This window comes from Ornithorhynchus anatinus, chromosome 5 (assembly GCF_004115215.2).
Source record: "Ornithorhynchus anatinus isolate Pmale09 chromosome 5, mOrnAna1.pri.v4, whole genome shotgun sequence".
NCBI lineage: Eukaryota > Metazoa > Chordata > Mammalia > Monotremata > Ornithorhynchidae > Ornithorhynchus > Ornithorhynchus anatinus.
In genome coordinates, this window is record NC_041732.1 from 60,241,447 (window position 1) to 60,259,009 (window position 17,563).

The 17,563-nt window shown below is 46.8% G+C and overlaps 2 non-coding genes across 2 annotated transcripts; one reads left to right on the forward strand and one right to left on the reverse strand.

Annotated features, from left to right (window-relative positions):
- The first annotated feature begins 8,968 nt into the window (after positions 1 to 8,968).
- LOC114812491 lies at positions 8,969 to 9,106 on the forward strand. The gene has a single exon (XR_003760144.1). It is a non-coding gene; the product is annotated as a small nucleolar RNA SNORA7 (small nucleolar RNA).
- A 7,091-nt stretch (positions 9,107 to 16,197) lies between these two features.
- Positions 16,198 to 16,334, reverse strand: LOC114812748. The gene has a single exon (XR_003760399.1). It is a non-coding gene; the product is annotated as a small nucleolar RNA SNORA7 (small nucleolar RNA).
- Positions 16,335 to 17,563: the final 1,229 nt, after the last annotated feature.

Here is a 17,563-nt window from a genome sequence, read left to right on the forward strand (position 1 = left end):
GGCCTAGTAGGTTCCTGGATGACAAGACATCCTCTCTGGGCCTCAGTTTCCCCAAAAGAGCTTGGAAACAGCGGAGTGGGCAGTGTCACTGGAGGCAAACATGTGGAGATGCTGGAGTCAGGGCATGCCGAGGCTACTGGGGCGTGGTGGACAGAGACACTGGGGGTGGGGCAGATGGAGGCCCTAGACGTGGGGCATCAGAGGCATTTGGGGGGGGGGGTATATCACCACGGGCAGGGTATGTGGGGGCATGTGGTGCAGGTGCTGAAGGCAGAGTGGGTGGGCCCACTGGGGTGAGTGGCCCTAACAAGAACAAACAAAAAAAAAGAAAGGCAGGTGGGGTCAAATCATCGCTTAGTATGGTGCCTGGCACATAGTAAGTGCTTAACAAATACCATAATTATTATGTTGGAAAGCCTTGAAGCTGACTGTAAGCTCATTGTGGGCGGAGAATGTATCTGTCATATTGTACTCTCCCAAGCGCTTAGTACTGGGCTCTGCTCACAGTAAGCAGTCAAAATGATAATTATTATCATGGTACTTGTTAGACCATTGATCACGATCGACTGACGACCGTGAGGAGTTTTTGTTTGACGCGGAGAGACCCAGACAGCTAGTTGAGGGTTTTGAGAGGGAGGAGGTGGGCTAAGCGACGCTTAAGCAAGACGGTTTGTGCAGCAGCAGCAGCGTTGTAGCATTGTAGAAAGGCTGAGAGATGAGACCAGGGTACAGCTGGCCCATCTGAACACTGAGGCAATATAATCTACAGTAAATCTTGTACCGACCCGATCGTCTGTCAGCAATGATTAAATTGCTCGAATGCCCGTCACGTCTTCCCTTTAGTCTATGCAGTGATGTTGCACAGTTGCGTGGATGTAAATGATCTGGAGAACTGAAATTTATAAGTAAAGCTAGGCTTCAATTATCCAGATATTTCAATCCAAAACCCCATTTTGCCCCCTGAGGCTAGATGATTGAGGACAGAATCTATTTTTAGGCCTGAATTCTCTGGAACATTTGCTCGTTTGGATCTGATCTGATTCTGGCCAGGCAAACTGAAATGGAGGTTGGAGGCAATCCATCTGAAATTTCAGGACAAAACTTGGTTTAACTGTCTTTCTGGATATTCCAAATGAAAGTCGCTTTTTTTCCTCCTGACTTGTTGAGGTAACTTCCTCAACCCATTGTTTTCTTTTTTGTTTTTTGATTATATTTGTTATGTGCTTACTATGTGGCAAGCACTGTTCTAATCGCTGGGGTAGATAATAATGTTGGTATTTGTTAAGCGCTTACTATGAGCAGAGCACTTTTCTAAGCGCTGGGGTGGATATAGGGTCATCAGGTGGTCCCACGTGAGGCTCACAGTTAATCCCCATTTTACAGATGAGGTAACTGAGGCACAGAGAAGTTAAGTGACTTGCCCACAGTCACACAGCTGACAAATGGCAGAGCTGGGATTCGTACCCATGACCTCTGACTCCCAAGCCCGGGCTCTTTCCACTGAGCCATGCTGCTTCTCCAAGTTAATCAGATGGGACACAGTCCTTTATCCCTCAGTCTGAAAGTACCATGTTTCTTTACGGCTCCGGAGATGCAATTTAGCATATGCAGGAGAAAAGGAAAGGAATTTAAGGATGTGATATGGGCCCGGAGACAATGGGTGACATCTGGTGACACTTGAAAATTCTGAGCCCCGAATCTCTCCTCCCTCTCCCTTCCTCTTTGCCATCCAGGAATCAGTTAATCAATCAATGGTATTGATTGAGTATTTGCTCTGTGTAGAGCACTGAACTAAATGCTTGGGAGAGTACAACAGGCAGAGTTGGTAGATGTGAACCCTGCCTAAAAGGAGCTTACAGTCTCTCTCAGGACACAGATATTAGACTACATCACGGATAGGGGAAGCACCCAACACGTGTGTGTTGCCTAGGTTACATAACATTATGATGTCAAAATGACACGTGGAAAAGTCCTCTGCGGAAACCTGCGGCGTTCAATACAACAGAGTTGGTAGACACGTTCCCTGCCTGCAACAAGCTTACAGTCTAGTGGAACAGATGAGAGAAACCAGTTTTGAAAACGATACTGCTCTGTATAAAACCAGACAATTGATATATTAATGGAGCATAGAAGCAGCGTGGCTCAGTGGAAAAGAGCACGGGCTTTGGAGTCAGAGGTCATGGGTTCGAATCCCGGCTCCGCCACTTGTCAGCTGCGTGACTGTGGGCAAGTCACTTCACTTCTCGGTGCCTCAGTTCCCTCATCTGTAAAATGGGGATGAAGACTGTGAGCTCCACGTGGGACCACCCGGTTCCCCTGTGTCTACCCCAGCGCTTAGAACAGTGCTCTGCACATAGTAAGCGCTTAACAAATACCGACATCATTATTATTATTATTATGTGCAGAGCACTGTATTAAGTGCTTGGGAGAATACAATATAGTGGAGCTGGAAGACATGATCCCTGCTCTCAGATGACTTTCAATCTAGTGGGGGAGGCAGACATTAAAGTAAATTATAAGTACTGAGGGAAGCAACACGGCCTAGTGGATTGAGAACAGGTCTGGGAGTCACAGAGACCTGGGTTTTAATTCCAGCTCTGCCACTTGTCTGCTGTTTGACCTCGGACAAGTCACTTAACGTCTCTGTGCCACGGCTACCTCATCTGTAAAATGGGGATTTAGACTGTGAGCCTCATGTGGACCAGGGACTGTGTTTAACCTGATTAGCTTGTATCTACCCCAGCACTTAGTAGTAGTGATAATAATGATAATTGCGGTATTTAAGCCTGACACATAGTAGCACTTAAGAAATACCGTAAAAAATAAAAATAATCAGTGGAAAGAGCACGGGCTTGGGAGTCAGAGGTCATGGGTTCGAATTCCGGCTCTGCCACTTGTCAGCTGTGTGACTGTGGGCAAGTCACTTCACTTCTCTGTGCCTCAGTTACCTCATCTGTAAAATGGGTATTAAAACTGTGAGCCTCACGAGGGACAACCTCCTCTTCCTTCTCCTTTTTCTCCTCCTCTTCTTTCTCCTCCTTTTATTCAATTGTATTTATTGAGTGCTTACTGTGTGCAGAACACTGTACTAAGTGCTTGGGAGAGTACAATACAGCAATAAACAGTGCCATTCTATGCCCACAACAGGCTTATAGTCTGGAATGGGGGAGGCAGACATCAATACAAATAAATAAAATTACAGATATGTACATAAGGGCTGTGGGGCTTGGAGGAGGGAATTGCTAAGGAAGCAAGTCAGGGCGACGCAGAAGGAAGTGGGAGATGAGGAAAAGTGGGGCTTAGTCCAGGAAGGCCTCTTGGATGAAATGTGCCTTCAATAAGGCTTTGAGGAGGGGGGGAGAGTAATTGCCTCATCTGCTCAACTGTATATATTTTCATTACCCTATTTATTTTGTTAATGAGATGTACATCATTGATTCTTGATTCTATTTATCGCTATTGTTTTTGTCTGTCTGTCTCCCGATTAGACTGTAAACCCATCAAAGTGCAGGGAATGTCTCTATCAGTTACCGATTTGTACATTCCAAGCACTTAGTACAGTGTTCTGCACATAGTAAGCGCTCAATAAATACTATCGAATGAATGAATGAATGACTGCCTGGCGGATTTGAGGAGGGAGGACGTTCCTCAGTCTTTCTCTCTCTCTCTCTCTTACTCTCCCCTCATCTTTCTCTATCGGTTAATAAAGCTGCTCCCTCTCTTCCCTCCCTAGGGGCCCCTCCAGCTTTCCCTCTCATTCTTTGCGCTCTCCCTGTCCAATCGCCCCAGCTGGGAGAGTGGTCCCGTCTCTACTTCCTCACAAGGGCTGAACCCGGAGGTGCCCGGAGGTGCAGAGGCAGCCCAGCTCCTCCTCCCTCTCCCTCCCAGCCCCTCCTAGAAATATCTTCCTAGCTGCCTCTCCTGGACTTAGCTCTCTACTTGGAAACTTTCTGTATCCAAGAGCCTGGACACTTGATGGGAGTGAAGATGAGGGCAGGGCTGCTCTCCAACAGCAATCTCGTTCTGAGCTTGCTCATCTTGGTCATCCCTTTGGTAGTGGGCCCCGGGATTAATGGCTGATGCGGGGCAACAGCGTGGGAGCCGGCCATTTGACAAGCTGCAGCAGCCAGCGCTGTGTGGTAGGGGACCAGAGGGACAGATGCAAAATTTGTGGCCATCCAAGATCAAGCCCCACTGTCTCAGCCCCATCCCCTTGCCACCTCAGGTGCCGTACCCAGCTCCCTTTCGATGAGAAGCAGAACAGAACTTGATTGTGATATTTGCAGTATTTCTTAAACACTTACTATGTGCCAGACACTATACTAAGGTGGATATAAGCAAATCGGATTGGATACGGTCCCTGTCCCGCGTGGCGCTCACAGTCTTAATCCCCATTTTAGAGATGAGGTAACTGAGGCCCAGAGAAGTGAAGTGACTTGCCCACAGCCACGCAGCAGATGAGTGGTGGAGCTTGGATTAGGACCCATGACCTTCTGACTCTCAGGCCCGTGTCCTACCTATTGAGTGTGCCACCAGAAGCCCCAGCGGGACACGGTTTTGCCTGGGCAGCTCGGTCAGCCAGGGCCCAGGGCTCAGCTCTCGGTAGCTAGATTGGGGCCTGGGGACCTGGGAGCCGAGGGCCCTGCTGTCATTCTGTGGGACGTTTTTGAGCCCTCCACACCTGGTGTGTGGAGCAGGGGGCCGGGAAGATGACAAACAAAGCAGAACAATGTATCTGACGTCCTGTGAATTAATCAGAGAGCAGGGCCAGCGCTCTGGGCAAACACGCGTTGGAACTGTGTCTCCGACCTTGATTAAATTAGAAGGCTCTCCAACGAACACAAACAACCGTCAGTAAACAGTCGGGAATAGCCTAATGAAGTGGATAAGAAGCAGGTTGACAAGTAGAGGTTTGGAGGCTGGGAGGAAGGAAGGACTGGGACCAGAGGAAGCAGAGACAATGAAGAGGTGGAGAAAGGGCTTAGTACAGTGCAAGTATTTAGTACAGTGTTCTGCACACAGTCATTGCTCAATAAATAAGATTGAATGAATGAAAGATGGAGAACAAGAGATGAAAAGGAGAAAAGGGTATAAAAGGGAGAAGGAAGATCATACAGAAGAAAGATGAGGAAAATGGAAGAAGATTAATAGAGGCAGATCAATGACAGCTGATCAATTACTCAGTATTTATTGAGCTCCTATTGTGTGCATACTTACTGTTTGTGTATTGAAAAGTTCAACAAGGCAGAACTGGTGAATGTGATCCCAGCTCACAAGGACCTTACAGTCTACAGAGAGAGGCATTAAAATAGACTAGGGATTGGGGAAATAGTAGGCTATAAGAATAATTATCTAGGTTTTGTGAGCCTGGGGTGCGTATCAAAGTGCGGAAGGGATAAAAGCCAAGTGAAGAGGTGACAACAGGGAGAAATAAAGGGCCTAATCCAGGAAGGCCTAGTGGAGAAGATGTGGTTTTAATAAGACTTTGAAGATGTGGTGAGTGGATGTCTGTTGGGTCTGAAGAGGGAAAGAGTTTCAGGCCCAGGGAGGATGTGGGCAAGGGTTCAGTGGAGGGAGAGATGAGAATGAGGTACAGGCGGTAGTTTGGTGTTAGAGGATCGAAGAGTGTGAGTTGGGCTGTAGTAGAAGATCATGGTAAAGGTAGGAAGAGGAGAGTTGTTTGGGTGCCCTAAATTTGAGGATTAGGAGTTTCTGTTTTGAGAAGGAGCAGGGTGTAATGGATAGAGCACGGGCCTGGCAGTCAGAAGGTCATGAGTTCTAATCCTTGCTCCACCACTTGTCTGCTGTGTGACCTTGGGTAAGTCACTTCACTTCTCTGTGCCTCAGTTACTTCATTTGTGAAAAATGGGGATTAAGAGTGGGAGCCTAATGTGGGACAAGGCTTGGCACATAGTAAGCACTTAACAAGCACCATGATTTATTAATTAATTAAGGGGAAGTGAATGGACGACCCCTGGAGGTTTTGGAGGCATGGGGAGATGTGAAATGAATAGTTATTTTAAAAAGTGATCTGGGCAATAGAGTGAAGTCTGGGCCGGAGTGGGGAGAGACAGGAGTCAGGCAGGTTAATGAGGAGGCTGATGCGGTAATCAAGTACTGTCTGAGTACCTGGATCAGTGTGAGAGCTGTTTGGGTGGCGAGAGTCCAGGGAAGATTCTAGAGGTGTGAAGGTAGAACCATCAGGATTTGATGACAGATTGAATATGTGAATAGAATGAAAGAGATGAGTTGCGGATGATGCCAAGGTTATGGGCTTGCGAGACTGGGGAGATAGTGGTGTGTCTGCAGTGATGGGAAAGTCAAGGAGAGGACAAGGGGAAGATGAGTTCTGTTTTTGACATGTTTAGTTTGAAGTGTCGGTGGGACATCCAAACAAAGTTGTACTGAAGGCAGGAGGAAATGTGAGACTGAAGCAGGGAGAGGTCTGGGCTAGAGAGGTTCCTCACTCTAGGCTTCAAGGCTCTCCATCACCTTGCCCCTTCCTACCTCTCCTCCCTTCTCTCTTTCTACCGCCCACCCCGCACGCTCCGCTCCTCTGCCGCCCACCTCCTCGCCGTCCCTCGGTCTCGCCTATCCCGCCGTCGACCCCTGGGTCACGTCCTCCCGCGGTCCTGGAACGCCCTCCCTCCTCACCTCCGCCAAACTGATTCTCTTTCCCTCTTCAAAACCTTACTTAAAAATCACCTCCTCCAAGAGACCTTCCCAGACTGAGCTCCTCTTCCCCCTCTACTCCCTCTGCCATCCCCCCTTTACCTCTCCGCAGCTAAAGCCTCACTTTCCCCTTTTCCCTCTGCTCCTCCACCTCTCCCTTCCCATCCCCACAGCACTGTACTCGTCCGCTCAACTGTATATATTTTCGTTACCCTATTTATTTTGTTATTGAATTGTACATCGCCTTGATTCTATTTAGTTGCCATTGTTTTTACGAGATGTTCTTCCCCTTGACGCTGTTTAGTGCCATTGTTCTTGTCTGTCCGTCTCCCCCGATTAGACCGTAAGCCCGTCAAACGGCAGGGACTGTCTCTATCTGTTGCCGACTTGTTCATCCCAAGCGCTTAGTACAGTGCTCTGCACATAGTAAGCGCTCAATAAATACTATTGAATGAATGAATGAAAGGTTGGTTCAGGAATCACTTGCGAGAGATGGTAGTTAAAGCTGTGAGAGCAAATGAGTTCTCCAAGGGAGTGGGTGTAGATGGGGAATAGAAAGGGATCCAGGACTGAGCCTAGAGCGAGACTCCCAAATTTAGAGCAGAAAGAGGTCTGGGCTAGACAGGTACATTCAGGAATCATTTGCAAGATGCTAGTTGAAGCTGTGGGAGCAAATGAGTTCTCCAAGGGAGTGGGTGTAGATGGAGAATAGAAAGGGATCCAGGACTGAGCCTAGAGAGAGACTCCCAAAGTTAAAGGGTGGGAGGCAAAGGAGGAGGCAGTGAAAGAGACTGAGGAGCACGGAGAAAGGAGAAGAAGCAGGGGACGATAGTGTCAGTGAAGCCAAGGTTAGATACTATTGCACAGAGAAGGGGATGGTCCACAGTGTCAAAGGTAGCAGAATGGTTGAAAAGGATTAGGGTGGAGTAGTGTGCATTAGATTTGGCAAGAAAGATGACACTGAATAATAATAACAATAATAATAATTACGGTATTTAAGTGTTTACAGTATGCCAGACACCATACTAAGGATGGGGGTGGATACAAGCAAATCAGGTTAGCCACAGTGCCTGCTCCACATAGGGCTCACAGTCTTAATCCCCATTTTACAGATGAGGTAACTGAGAAAGAGAGAAGTTAGCTGACTTGCCAAAGTCACACAGCAGACAAGTAGCCGAGCTGGGATCAGAACCCAGGTCCTTCTGACTCCCAGATGCTTGCTCTATCCATTAAGCCACACTGCTTCTTTGATCTAAGTGGTCTAAATGGTGTAAGCCCTTGCCTGGCAGTGAGCAGCATAGCAGCTGAAGTCCTGACTGCCATTCCTTTCCCCTGAGGCCTTGATCAAAAACACCTACATGGATTTTAGTTGGACTGTAAGCCCCTTGAAGGAAAAGACCATGTCAGATTCCCGTCACAGTATACTTTCCCAACACTTAATTCAGTTCTCTGCACACGAAAAGTGTTTAATAAAATATTTTTACTAACTACTACTGCTTACTTAGTATAGTGCTCTGCACTGAGAAAATGCTCAATAACTATAAACGAATGATTGATTGAGAAGCAATCGACTGTATTTATTTAGCACTTACTGGGTGCAGAGCACTGTACTAAGCAGTTGGAAGAGTACAGTATAACAGAGTCGGTAGACACATTCCCAGCCGGCAGTGAGCTTAAAGTCTAGAGGGGGAGACAGACATTGATATAAATCTAAACAAATTATTGATATGTACATAAGTGCTCTGGAGGCATGGGCTAGTGGAAAGCACATGGACCTGGGAGTCGGAGGAGCTGGGTTCTAATTCCAGAGCTGCCACTTGTCTGCTGTGTGACCTTGGGCAAGTCACTTAACTTCTCTATGCCTCAATTTTCTCATCTGTAAAATGGGGATTAGATGCCTGTTCATCCCTACCCTCCAGACTGGGAGCCCCAACTGGGAGAGGGACTGTGCCTAATCTGCTTATATTGTAGATAAGAGAACTTATTGCATAGTGTAAGTGCTCAAGAAATACCTTTGATTGGTTGATGGATCTGTAGATCAGGACAGAAGAGGCTATGAGGAGAGTGGACTCTGAAGAGAGCATCATTTCTCACATGTCCTCTCAGAATGGGGCTTTTAGGAAGAGATATCACCTTCCCTCCTTGGGTGATGTCCTTCTAGGACAATTTAGAGACATTCTCTGGATGCAGAGCACTGACTTAAGAGCTTGGGAAATACGCAAAGGGAGGATAAAAAAAGCAATCCCTACCCTTGAGGAGATTACTGACAGAGAAAATTGATGAGTAAGCTACAGCTACCCTCTCAGGGTCACACCTGGAGAGATTCCAGTACTCTACCAGTCTCGACTATAGGAAGGAGAGTCAGGCAGAGGCCTACTCATTCCATTCCTAGCTTGGGCAATGGCTAGCGAGTGGAAGGCCATCTGCTACAAGTCAAAATTCATCTGTGCTGGGCAGCAGCGGCGTGGGAGGGAATTAGGGACGAAGACTCAAGCTTACTTCATGGAAGGAGGCAATGGCAAACCACTTTCACATTTTTATCAAGAAAGCTCTATGGATACACTACCGGAACGATTGCAGGCGGAAGTGGGGCGTTCTGGGAGAGATGTGTGCGCGGCATCGCTATGGGTAGAAGATGACTCGGCGGCTCAAGACAAGGCAAGCTACAGCTAAATGAGTAAGTAAATCGATACAAATAAGCAAGTCATAAACTAAAAAAAACTAATGAATATCAATCGTATTTACTGAGAGCTTACTATGAGTAGAACACTTGGAAGAGTTCAGTACAACAGAGGTAGCCAACATGTTCCCTGCCCAAAACAAGCTTAGTCTAGAGAATATGAATAAAAGCACAAGTGCTTAAATGGCCGAGGGAAAATCATGACAAGGAAAGCTAGGAGAACAATCAATAAACACCTACTGGAGATGGCAGCTTTTAGGGAGGGATATTCAATCAATCAGTGCCATTTATTGAGCACCTATTGAGGGCCGAGCACTGTACTAAGCATACAATAGAGTAGGGAGGCAATTCCTGACCTCAAAAAACTTACAATATACCGAATATTATCTAAATATTATGCCCCTTCTCTATCCTCAGAGGGAAAGCAGCTTTCTCCCTCCTCAAATGCAGAACACTTTATACTTTATTTTACTAGTATTGTTAAGCACTTACAATATGATAAGAGTTGTTCAAAGCACTGGGGTAGATACAAGTTAATCAGGCCAGAAACAATCCCTGTCCCACCTGGAGTTCACAGTCAAGTAGGCAGGATAACAGGTATTGAATTCCCATTTTTCAGCTGAGGAAACTGAAGCCCAGAGACGTTATTCAAGCATCACATGAAGTAGAAACTATTTTCCTCTAGAATTTTCCTCCTCATCCATAATTTTCCAAGTTCCGGGATGCCTCTTCCCTGAAGAAGGCTGGGAAGGGGTCTGAGGAGTGGGGAGAAGTCATAATCATAATGTGGTATTTGTTAAGCACTTACTATGTGCAGAGCACTGTACCAAGCACTGTGGTAGATACAAGATAGACAGGTCCCAATCTAAGAAGAATCTAAGAAGAATTAGAACTCTGGTCCACTGATTCTCAGACTCATGCTCTTCCCACTAGTCTATGCTGCTTCCCAAGACATCCATGGAAGACCATATTTCATAGACTCTGGATCCTTTCCTAGGAGAATATTCCCTTCCCAATTAATTCATTCAATAGTATTTATTGAGTGCTTACTGCGTGTACTATACTGAGTGCTTGGAAGAGTACAATACAACAATAAACAGTCACATTCCCTGCCCACGATGAGCTTCAGTCTAGGTCAGGGGAGACAGACATTAATATAAATAGATAAATTACAGATATATACGTAAGTGCTACGGGGCTGGGAGGGGGGATGAATCAAGGGAACGAGTCAAAGGGACGAGGAGGGAGCGGGAGAAGAGGAAAGGCGGCGGTGGCTTAGTCAGGTGAGTCCTCTTGGAGGAGGTGTTACCTCAAAAAGGGCACATTTTGTGTCCCCTTCTCGTAAGCAGAGAATGTTTACTAACTCTGTTGTATTGTACTCTCCCAATCACTTAGTAGAGTGCCTTGAACATGGTAAGTGCTCAGTAAATAACATCGATTGACTGATTGACAGAAACCTAGTATTACTCCCAGCAGTGAATTTGCCCTCCCTTCTGTGTCTCCTATGCACTTAGATCTGTTCCCCTTAAGCATTTTGCTACTCACCCCACTTCCAATTCCTCAGTACTTACGTTTCCCTTATCTGAAATTTATTTTTGAAGTCTATCTCCCCCATTAGACTGCAAGCTTCTTGTGGGCAGAGAACTCATCTACCAACTACTGTACTGGACTCTCCCAAGAGGTTAGTCCAGTGCACTGCATAGCGTAAGCACACAAGAAATAGTAATAATAATGTTGGTATTTATTAAGTGCTTACTTTGTGCCAAGCACTGCTCTAAGCACTGGGGTAGATACAAGGTAATTAGGTTGTCCCACATGAGGCTCACAGACTTAATCCCCATTTTACAGATGAGGTAACTGAAGCACCAAGAAGTTAAGTGACTTGCCCACAGTCACACAGCTGACAAGTGGCGGAGCCAGGATTAGAACCCAAGACCTCTGACTCCTAAGCCCGTGCTCTTTCCATTGAGCCACACTTCTTCTACCATTAACTGACCGCGGAGAAGACTGCAACGTTCAAACCCTTCCTTCTTTCATTCATTAATTCAATTGTATTTATTGAGCGCTTACTGTGCAGAGCACTGTACTAGGTGCTTGGGAAAGTATAATACGACAACAGACACAATCCCTGCCCTCAGTGAGCCCGCAGACTAAAAGGGGAGACAGACAAATAATATATATAAGTAAATAAATTACAGTATGCATCTATGTGCTGTGATAAACAGACACAGATCCCTGCTCCCAGGTGTAGTCAAAAAGTAGTTTCTGAAATCTGCATTTCCCAGCGAGGATAACCCAGAGCCCCAGATGGACAAGGGAATTATCCGAGTCTGCTGACCGGCTCAGCCACTGCTTAGAACGTAACTCTCCTCAAACCCAGACCCCCAGAAGTCCCAGTACTTTCATTCATTCATTCATTCAATAATATTTATTGAGCGCTTCCTGTGTGCAGAGAACTGCACTAAGCACTTGGAAAGTACAATTTGGCAACAGATAGAGACAATCCCTGCCCAACAACAGGCTCACAGTCAAAAAGGGGGAGACGGCAAAACAAAACAACTAGTCAAGCACTTCCCCTCTATCTGTAGTGTGGTGGGGAGGGGTCTGATGAGCTGACGGCCAAGCAGTCTGGGTACCATTTTGGTTTCTCTGGGGGCTTCCAGGGAGCAAGACCTTGTTTTTTCCTTCCCTTTTGGGGTCTTTTCATCCTCTCCTTTGCTCTCTCCTCCTCTCCTGCCCCCTCTTTCCCATCTCCAGACTCTCTCCTGATACTCTTCCTTCTCTCACTCCCCTCCTCTTTCCTCAGCATTATCATTGTTGTTGTTGTTGTGATTTTTTGGCAAGGCGACCCTCTCAGCATAGGGCGAGCGGAGGAGAGGCCAGGCGGCCTGCAACGCCCCCCTACCCCCGGCCCCCTCACACCTCGGCTACGCTGCTGAATTTCCAATTTTCAGCTAATATGAAGGTCGTGACAGGAGGCACAGAGGGCCTGGTAGGACATAATGGCAGAAGAATTGTAAATGTCGCCTTTAGTGAATACAGAATGAGGAAGAGCTGAGGAGGAGGAAATTTTCCATCCAACGCCGGGCTCTGAATAAGGGAATACATTTTCTCTTCTAGTGTGTCGCATTAGATTTCTAGAGGTGCTAGGAGCCAGGTACATGTCATTAGTAACAGTTTGGGCGATAATGAATCCTTTTATTTCTCTTCCACACAGCTCATGAATACATAAGGAGGCTGGTTTCAGTCGCATCTGGTTCGGCTGCAGGAGCCTCACATAACTTAATCTCACAGCCTCTTCAATATTGTAGCGGCCCAGCTGGGGCCTCACTTAAAGGGGACACGGTCCCTTTGGCAGCCCACGTTGGGTGGTGATGGAAGGGGTCTGCCCGTGGGTCTCCTTGGTGCCATCCTTGAAGAGGGTTAATAATAATAATAATAATGTTGGTATTTGTTAAGCGCTTACTATGTGCCGAGCACTGTTCTAAGCGCTGGGGTAGACACAGGGGAATCAGGTTGTCCCATGTGGGGCTCACAGTCTTAATCCTCATTTTACAGATGAGGTAACTGAGGCCCCGAGAAGTTAGGTGACTTGCCCAAAGTCACACAGCTGACATATGGCCGAGCCGGGGTTCGAACCCATGACCTCTGACTCCAAAGCCCATGCTCTTTCCACTGAGCCAAGCTGCTTCTCTGGTTGGTTGTTGGTTGGTTGGTTGTTGCCAGGCTGGGTGAGGCGAGGAGTGTGGGGAGGGAGAGGGCTGGTCCTGCTTATTCATTCATTCAATAGTATTTATTGAGCACTTACTATGTGCAGAGCACTGTACTAAGCGCTTGGAATGTACAAGTCGGCAACAGATAGAGACAGTCCCTGCCCACTGACGGGTTTACAGTCTAATCGGGGGAGACAGACAAGAACAATAAATAGAATCAAGGGGATGTACATCCCATTAAAACAGTAGCAATAAATAGAATCAAGGTGATGTACATCTCATTGACAAAATAAATAAGGTAGTAAAAATATATACAAATGAGTGGATGAGCACAGTGCTGAGGGGAGGGGAAGAGAGAGGGGGAGGAGCAGAGGGAAAGGGAGGGAAAAGGGGGCTTAGCTGAGGGGAGGTGAAGGGGGGGTGGGTAGAGAGGCAGCAGAGGGAGCAGATGGAAAAGGGGAAGCTCAGTCTGGGAAGACCTCTTGGAGGAGGTGAGCTCTCAGTAGGGCTTTGAAGAGGGGAAGAGAATCAGTTTGGCGGAGGTGAGGAGGTAGGGCGTTCCGGGACCGCGGGAGGACGCGGCCCGGGGGACGACGGCGGGACAGGCGAGAACGGGGGACGGTGAGGAGGTGGGCGGCAGAGGAGCGGAGCGTGCGGGGTGGGCGGTAGAAAGAGAGAAGGGAGGAGAGGTAGGAGGGGGCAAGGGAATGGAGAGCCTTGTAGCCTAGAGTGAGAAGTTTTTGTTTCATGCAGAGCTTGATAGGTAACCACTGGAGGTTTTTAAGAAGGGGAGTGACATGCCCTGCTTAGTCACTGGATCCCAAAGATGCAGTTGAGGCATGGGAGTAAGAATAATTATGATATCTGCTGAGCACTTACTGTGCCCCAAGCACTCTACTAAGCTCTGGGGTGGATATGCGATAATCACGTTGAGCACCGTCCCTGACCCAGATGGAGCTCCCATGCTAAAGGAGTGGGAGAACAGACATTTAATCAACATTTTAGAGATGAGGAAACTGAGGCACAGAGAAGGTAAGGGGCTTTCCCTGGGCCTAGTAGCAGACAGAGGGTGGAGTCGGGTTGTTCAGATTCTCCACTCAGCAAGTAACCACTAATGGTTCAGCAGTGATGGATGTGGTCAGAGATTAGCCTCACTGGTCAGTTAGCTACTCACCTCACCTCTTGCCCCAAGAATATTTATGTCCATACTTTCTACTCAGCTACCTCCCTGTTACTGTAATTTATTTCAGTTTCTATCTCCCCCACTAGAGTATAAGGCCCTTGAGGGCAGGGAATCCTGTCTGCTGACCTAATTGTACTCTCCCAGATGCTTAGAACAGCGCTCCACACATAAAAAGTATGCAATAAATACCGTTGATTGATGGATTATAGCTTGAGGTTGTGCCAATAACTTCCTTCAGATGCCCTTCCAGGCTCGGTCCCTTCCTCTCTACTTAGACTGCGAGGTCCCAAGGGGACAGGGAGTGTGTCTGATCTTCTTATAAGTGCTCAATAAATTATTTGGAAAGAATTAATGCTTAGCACAGTGCACTGGCCATATAGTAAGAACTTAATAAATGCAATTATTTTTACTCATTGGTCACCACCACCTCCAATGATGTAGGTAGAAGGGTGACCAATGAGAACAAATAATAACGATAGCATCATTGGGGTTATTATCCACAGCTCATCTAGGGCTTGGCAGTGCTTTAAATGCTGCCGATATGGTCCCTTGCCCTCTAGGAGTTTACCATCTAAGACAGTCAGAAATGTAAAAGGATCAATAATGTTGGTATTTGTTAAGAGCTTACTATGTGCCGAGCACTGTTCTAAGCGCTGGGGTAGACACAGGGGAATCAGGTTGTCCCACGTGGGGCTCACAGTCTTAATCCCCATTTTACAGATGAGGTAACTGAGGCACCGAGAAGTTAAGTGACTTGCCCAAAGTCACCCAGCTGACAAGTGGCCGAGCCGGGATTCGAACCCATGACCGCTGACTCCAAAGCCCGTGCTCTTTCCACTGAGCCACGCTGCTTCTCTAAAGAAAGCTATCTTAATAGGAAACAATATGTAAATGAAACATGTGATCAGAGCCTCTGGGTTCTAATCCCAACTCCACCATTTGTCTGCTGTGCGACCTTGGGCAAGTCATTTGGCTTCTCTGTGCCTCAGTTACCTCATCTTAAAAACGGGGATTAGATTGTGAGCCTCGTGTGGGACGTGAACTGCGTCCAACTCGATTAGCTCGATTAGCTCGATCAGATTAGATTAGATCCCAGCATTTAGCACAGTGTCTGACACATAGTAAGTGCTTGATAAATGCCATAAAAAGCAGTAATTTCAATTATATCCCAAGCAAGAGAGGGTGAAGTCAGGGCAGTTCTCGGATCCTTCGTAGAGGCTCTGTCGGTCTCGCTCTGATGGCACGGGTGCAAATCCCAGGATAGTATTGAGGGACAGAAATTGTGTTTGATGGCGTTCCCTCGGCCGGGAGACAGAAACACACATTGCTCTCCATAATTATCTCTGCACATCATCTCTTCAGCCAATTCTAGCACTTGGAATTGAATGACTTTATACCTCCTTAAACTTTTGTTTATATCTGCTCAAGTTATTAATTTAACCCCTCTAGTTGTTAATATCTTCATGTTAGTCTTCCCCATTAGTGTGTAAGTTCCTTGTTTGCAGCGGATGTGTTGTTTTGGTATTTAGCATTTCTCTATCAATAGTATTTGTTGAGTACTTACTGTGTGCAGAGCACTATACACTATATTGGGAGAGTGCAATAACAGCTCAGTGGAAAGAGCACGGGCTTTGGAGTCAGAGATCATGGGTTCGAATCCTGGCTCTGCCACTTGTCAGCTGTGTGACTGTGGGCAAGTCACTTAACTTCTCTGTGCCTCCGTTACTTCATCTGTAAAATGGGGATTAAGACTGTGAGTCCCACGTGGGACAACCTGATTCCCTTGTGTCTATCCCAGCGCTTAGAACAGTGCTTGGCACATAGAAAGCGCTTAACAAATGCCAACATTATTATTATTATATTATAATCGCTAGGGACTGGTTCAGGGCAACACACTAAATGGACACTCAATAAACGTTACTGCTATTAGTATTACTCTTAGTGTCCAAACTTGTAGCAGATTGCCTTCCACTCGCTAGCCACTGGCCAAGCTAGGAATGGAATGGTAGGCCTCTGCTGGACTCTCCCTCCCGTAGTCGAGACCGGTAGAGTACTGGAAACTCTCCAGGTGCGACCCTGAGAGGGGAAATACCTTACTACTACTGCCATTCTGTCGTTCTCAGTGGATTTACCTATTTCCATCTCCCTTTCTGTTTCCCTTTTTGTCTCCATCAGGCTGTCACTATCTTTATAGCAGCATGGCCTAGTGGAAAAAGCATGGGCCTGGGAGTCAAAGGACCTGAGTTTGAATCCCCATCTGCCAATTGCTTGCCGTGTGGCCTTGGCCAAGTCACTTAACTTCTCTTTTTCCTCAATTACCTCGTCGGTAAAATGGGGATTAAATCCTCTTCCCTTCAACTTAGACTGAGAGCCCCATGTAGAACAGGGACTGTGTCTGACGTGATAAACTTGTATCTACTCCAGTGCTCAGAACAGTGACACTCAGTACATGTCTAACAGATACAATTGGGAAAAAAAACCCCACCTCTATCCTTCTCTTGTTTCTTTCCCAGCCTTTTTGTCTCTCTTACTTCATTTCCCCCTCTGCTTCTCTCAGCTTCTCTCAGAGTTAAGAACTCTGTTAAGAACTTTCTTTGTGCTAATCACTATATTAAGCTCTGGGGTAGATATATGCAAATTGGACACAGTCTCTCTCCCACATGGGCTCATGGTCTAGGAGTCTAATTTTTTGTTTGTTTGCTTTTTTCATGGTATTTGTTAAGCACTTAATGGCCAGGCACTCTGCTAAGCGCCGGGGTAGGTGCAAGGTAGTTTGGACAGTCCATAACCCAGAGGGGCTCCCGGTCTTGATCCCAATTTTACAGATGAGGTAATTGAGGCCCAGAGAAGTGAAGCAACTTGCCCAAGATCATAAGGCAGACAAGTGGTGGATGCAGGATTAGAACCCAGGTCCTGACTCCCAGGCCCAAGCTCTTTCTGCTAGACCATACTTCTTCCCCTGCTAGACCACATTGCTTCACTCACTTTTGTTCTCTCTCTTTTGTTCTCACGCTCTCTTTTCCAAGTTCAAATGTATAGGTGAGGAGGAGATTCTTTAACTGCCTGGTTCTCTCCATCTCCTTCTGAGCCTATCTTCTCCGTATCTAGTGCTGATGAATGTCTAAAAACTCCCTTCTGCCACAGATAGGCTGCATTTCAGCCTGCTGATCTCAGCAAGGTGAGTTCCCCCAGACTGTTAAAATTGTCAGCCTCTGGAGAACAGTGTTGGAAAGTGTTGAATAGCTTTCATGGCTGACATCAGCCCACTTATCATGAAAAACAACGAGGCAGAAGTGTGGCCAAGTAGCATTAGCT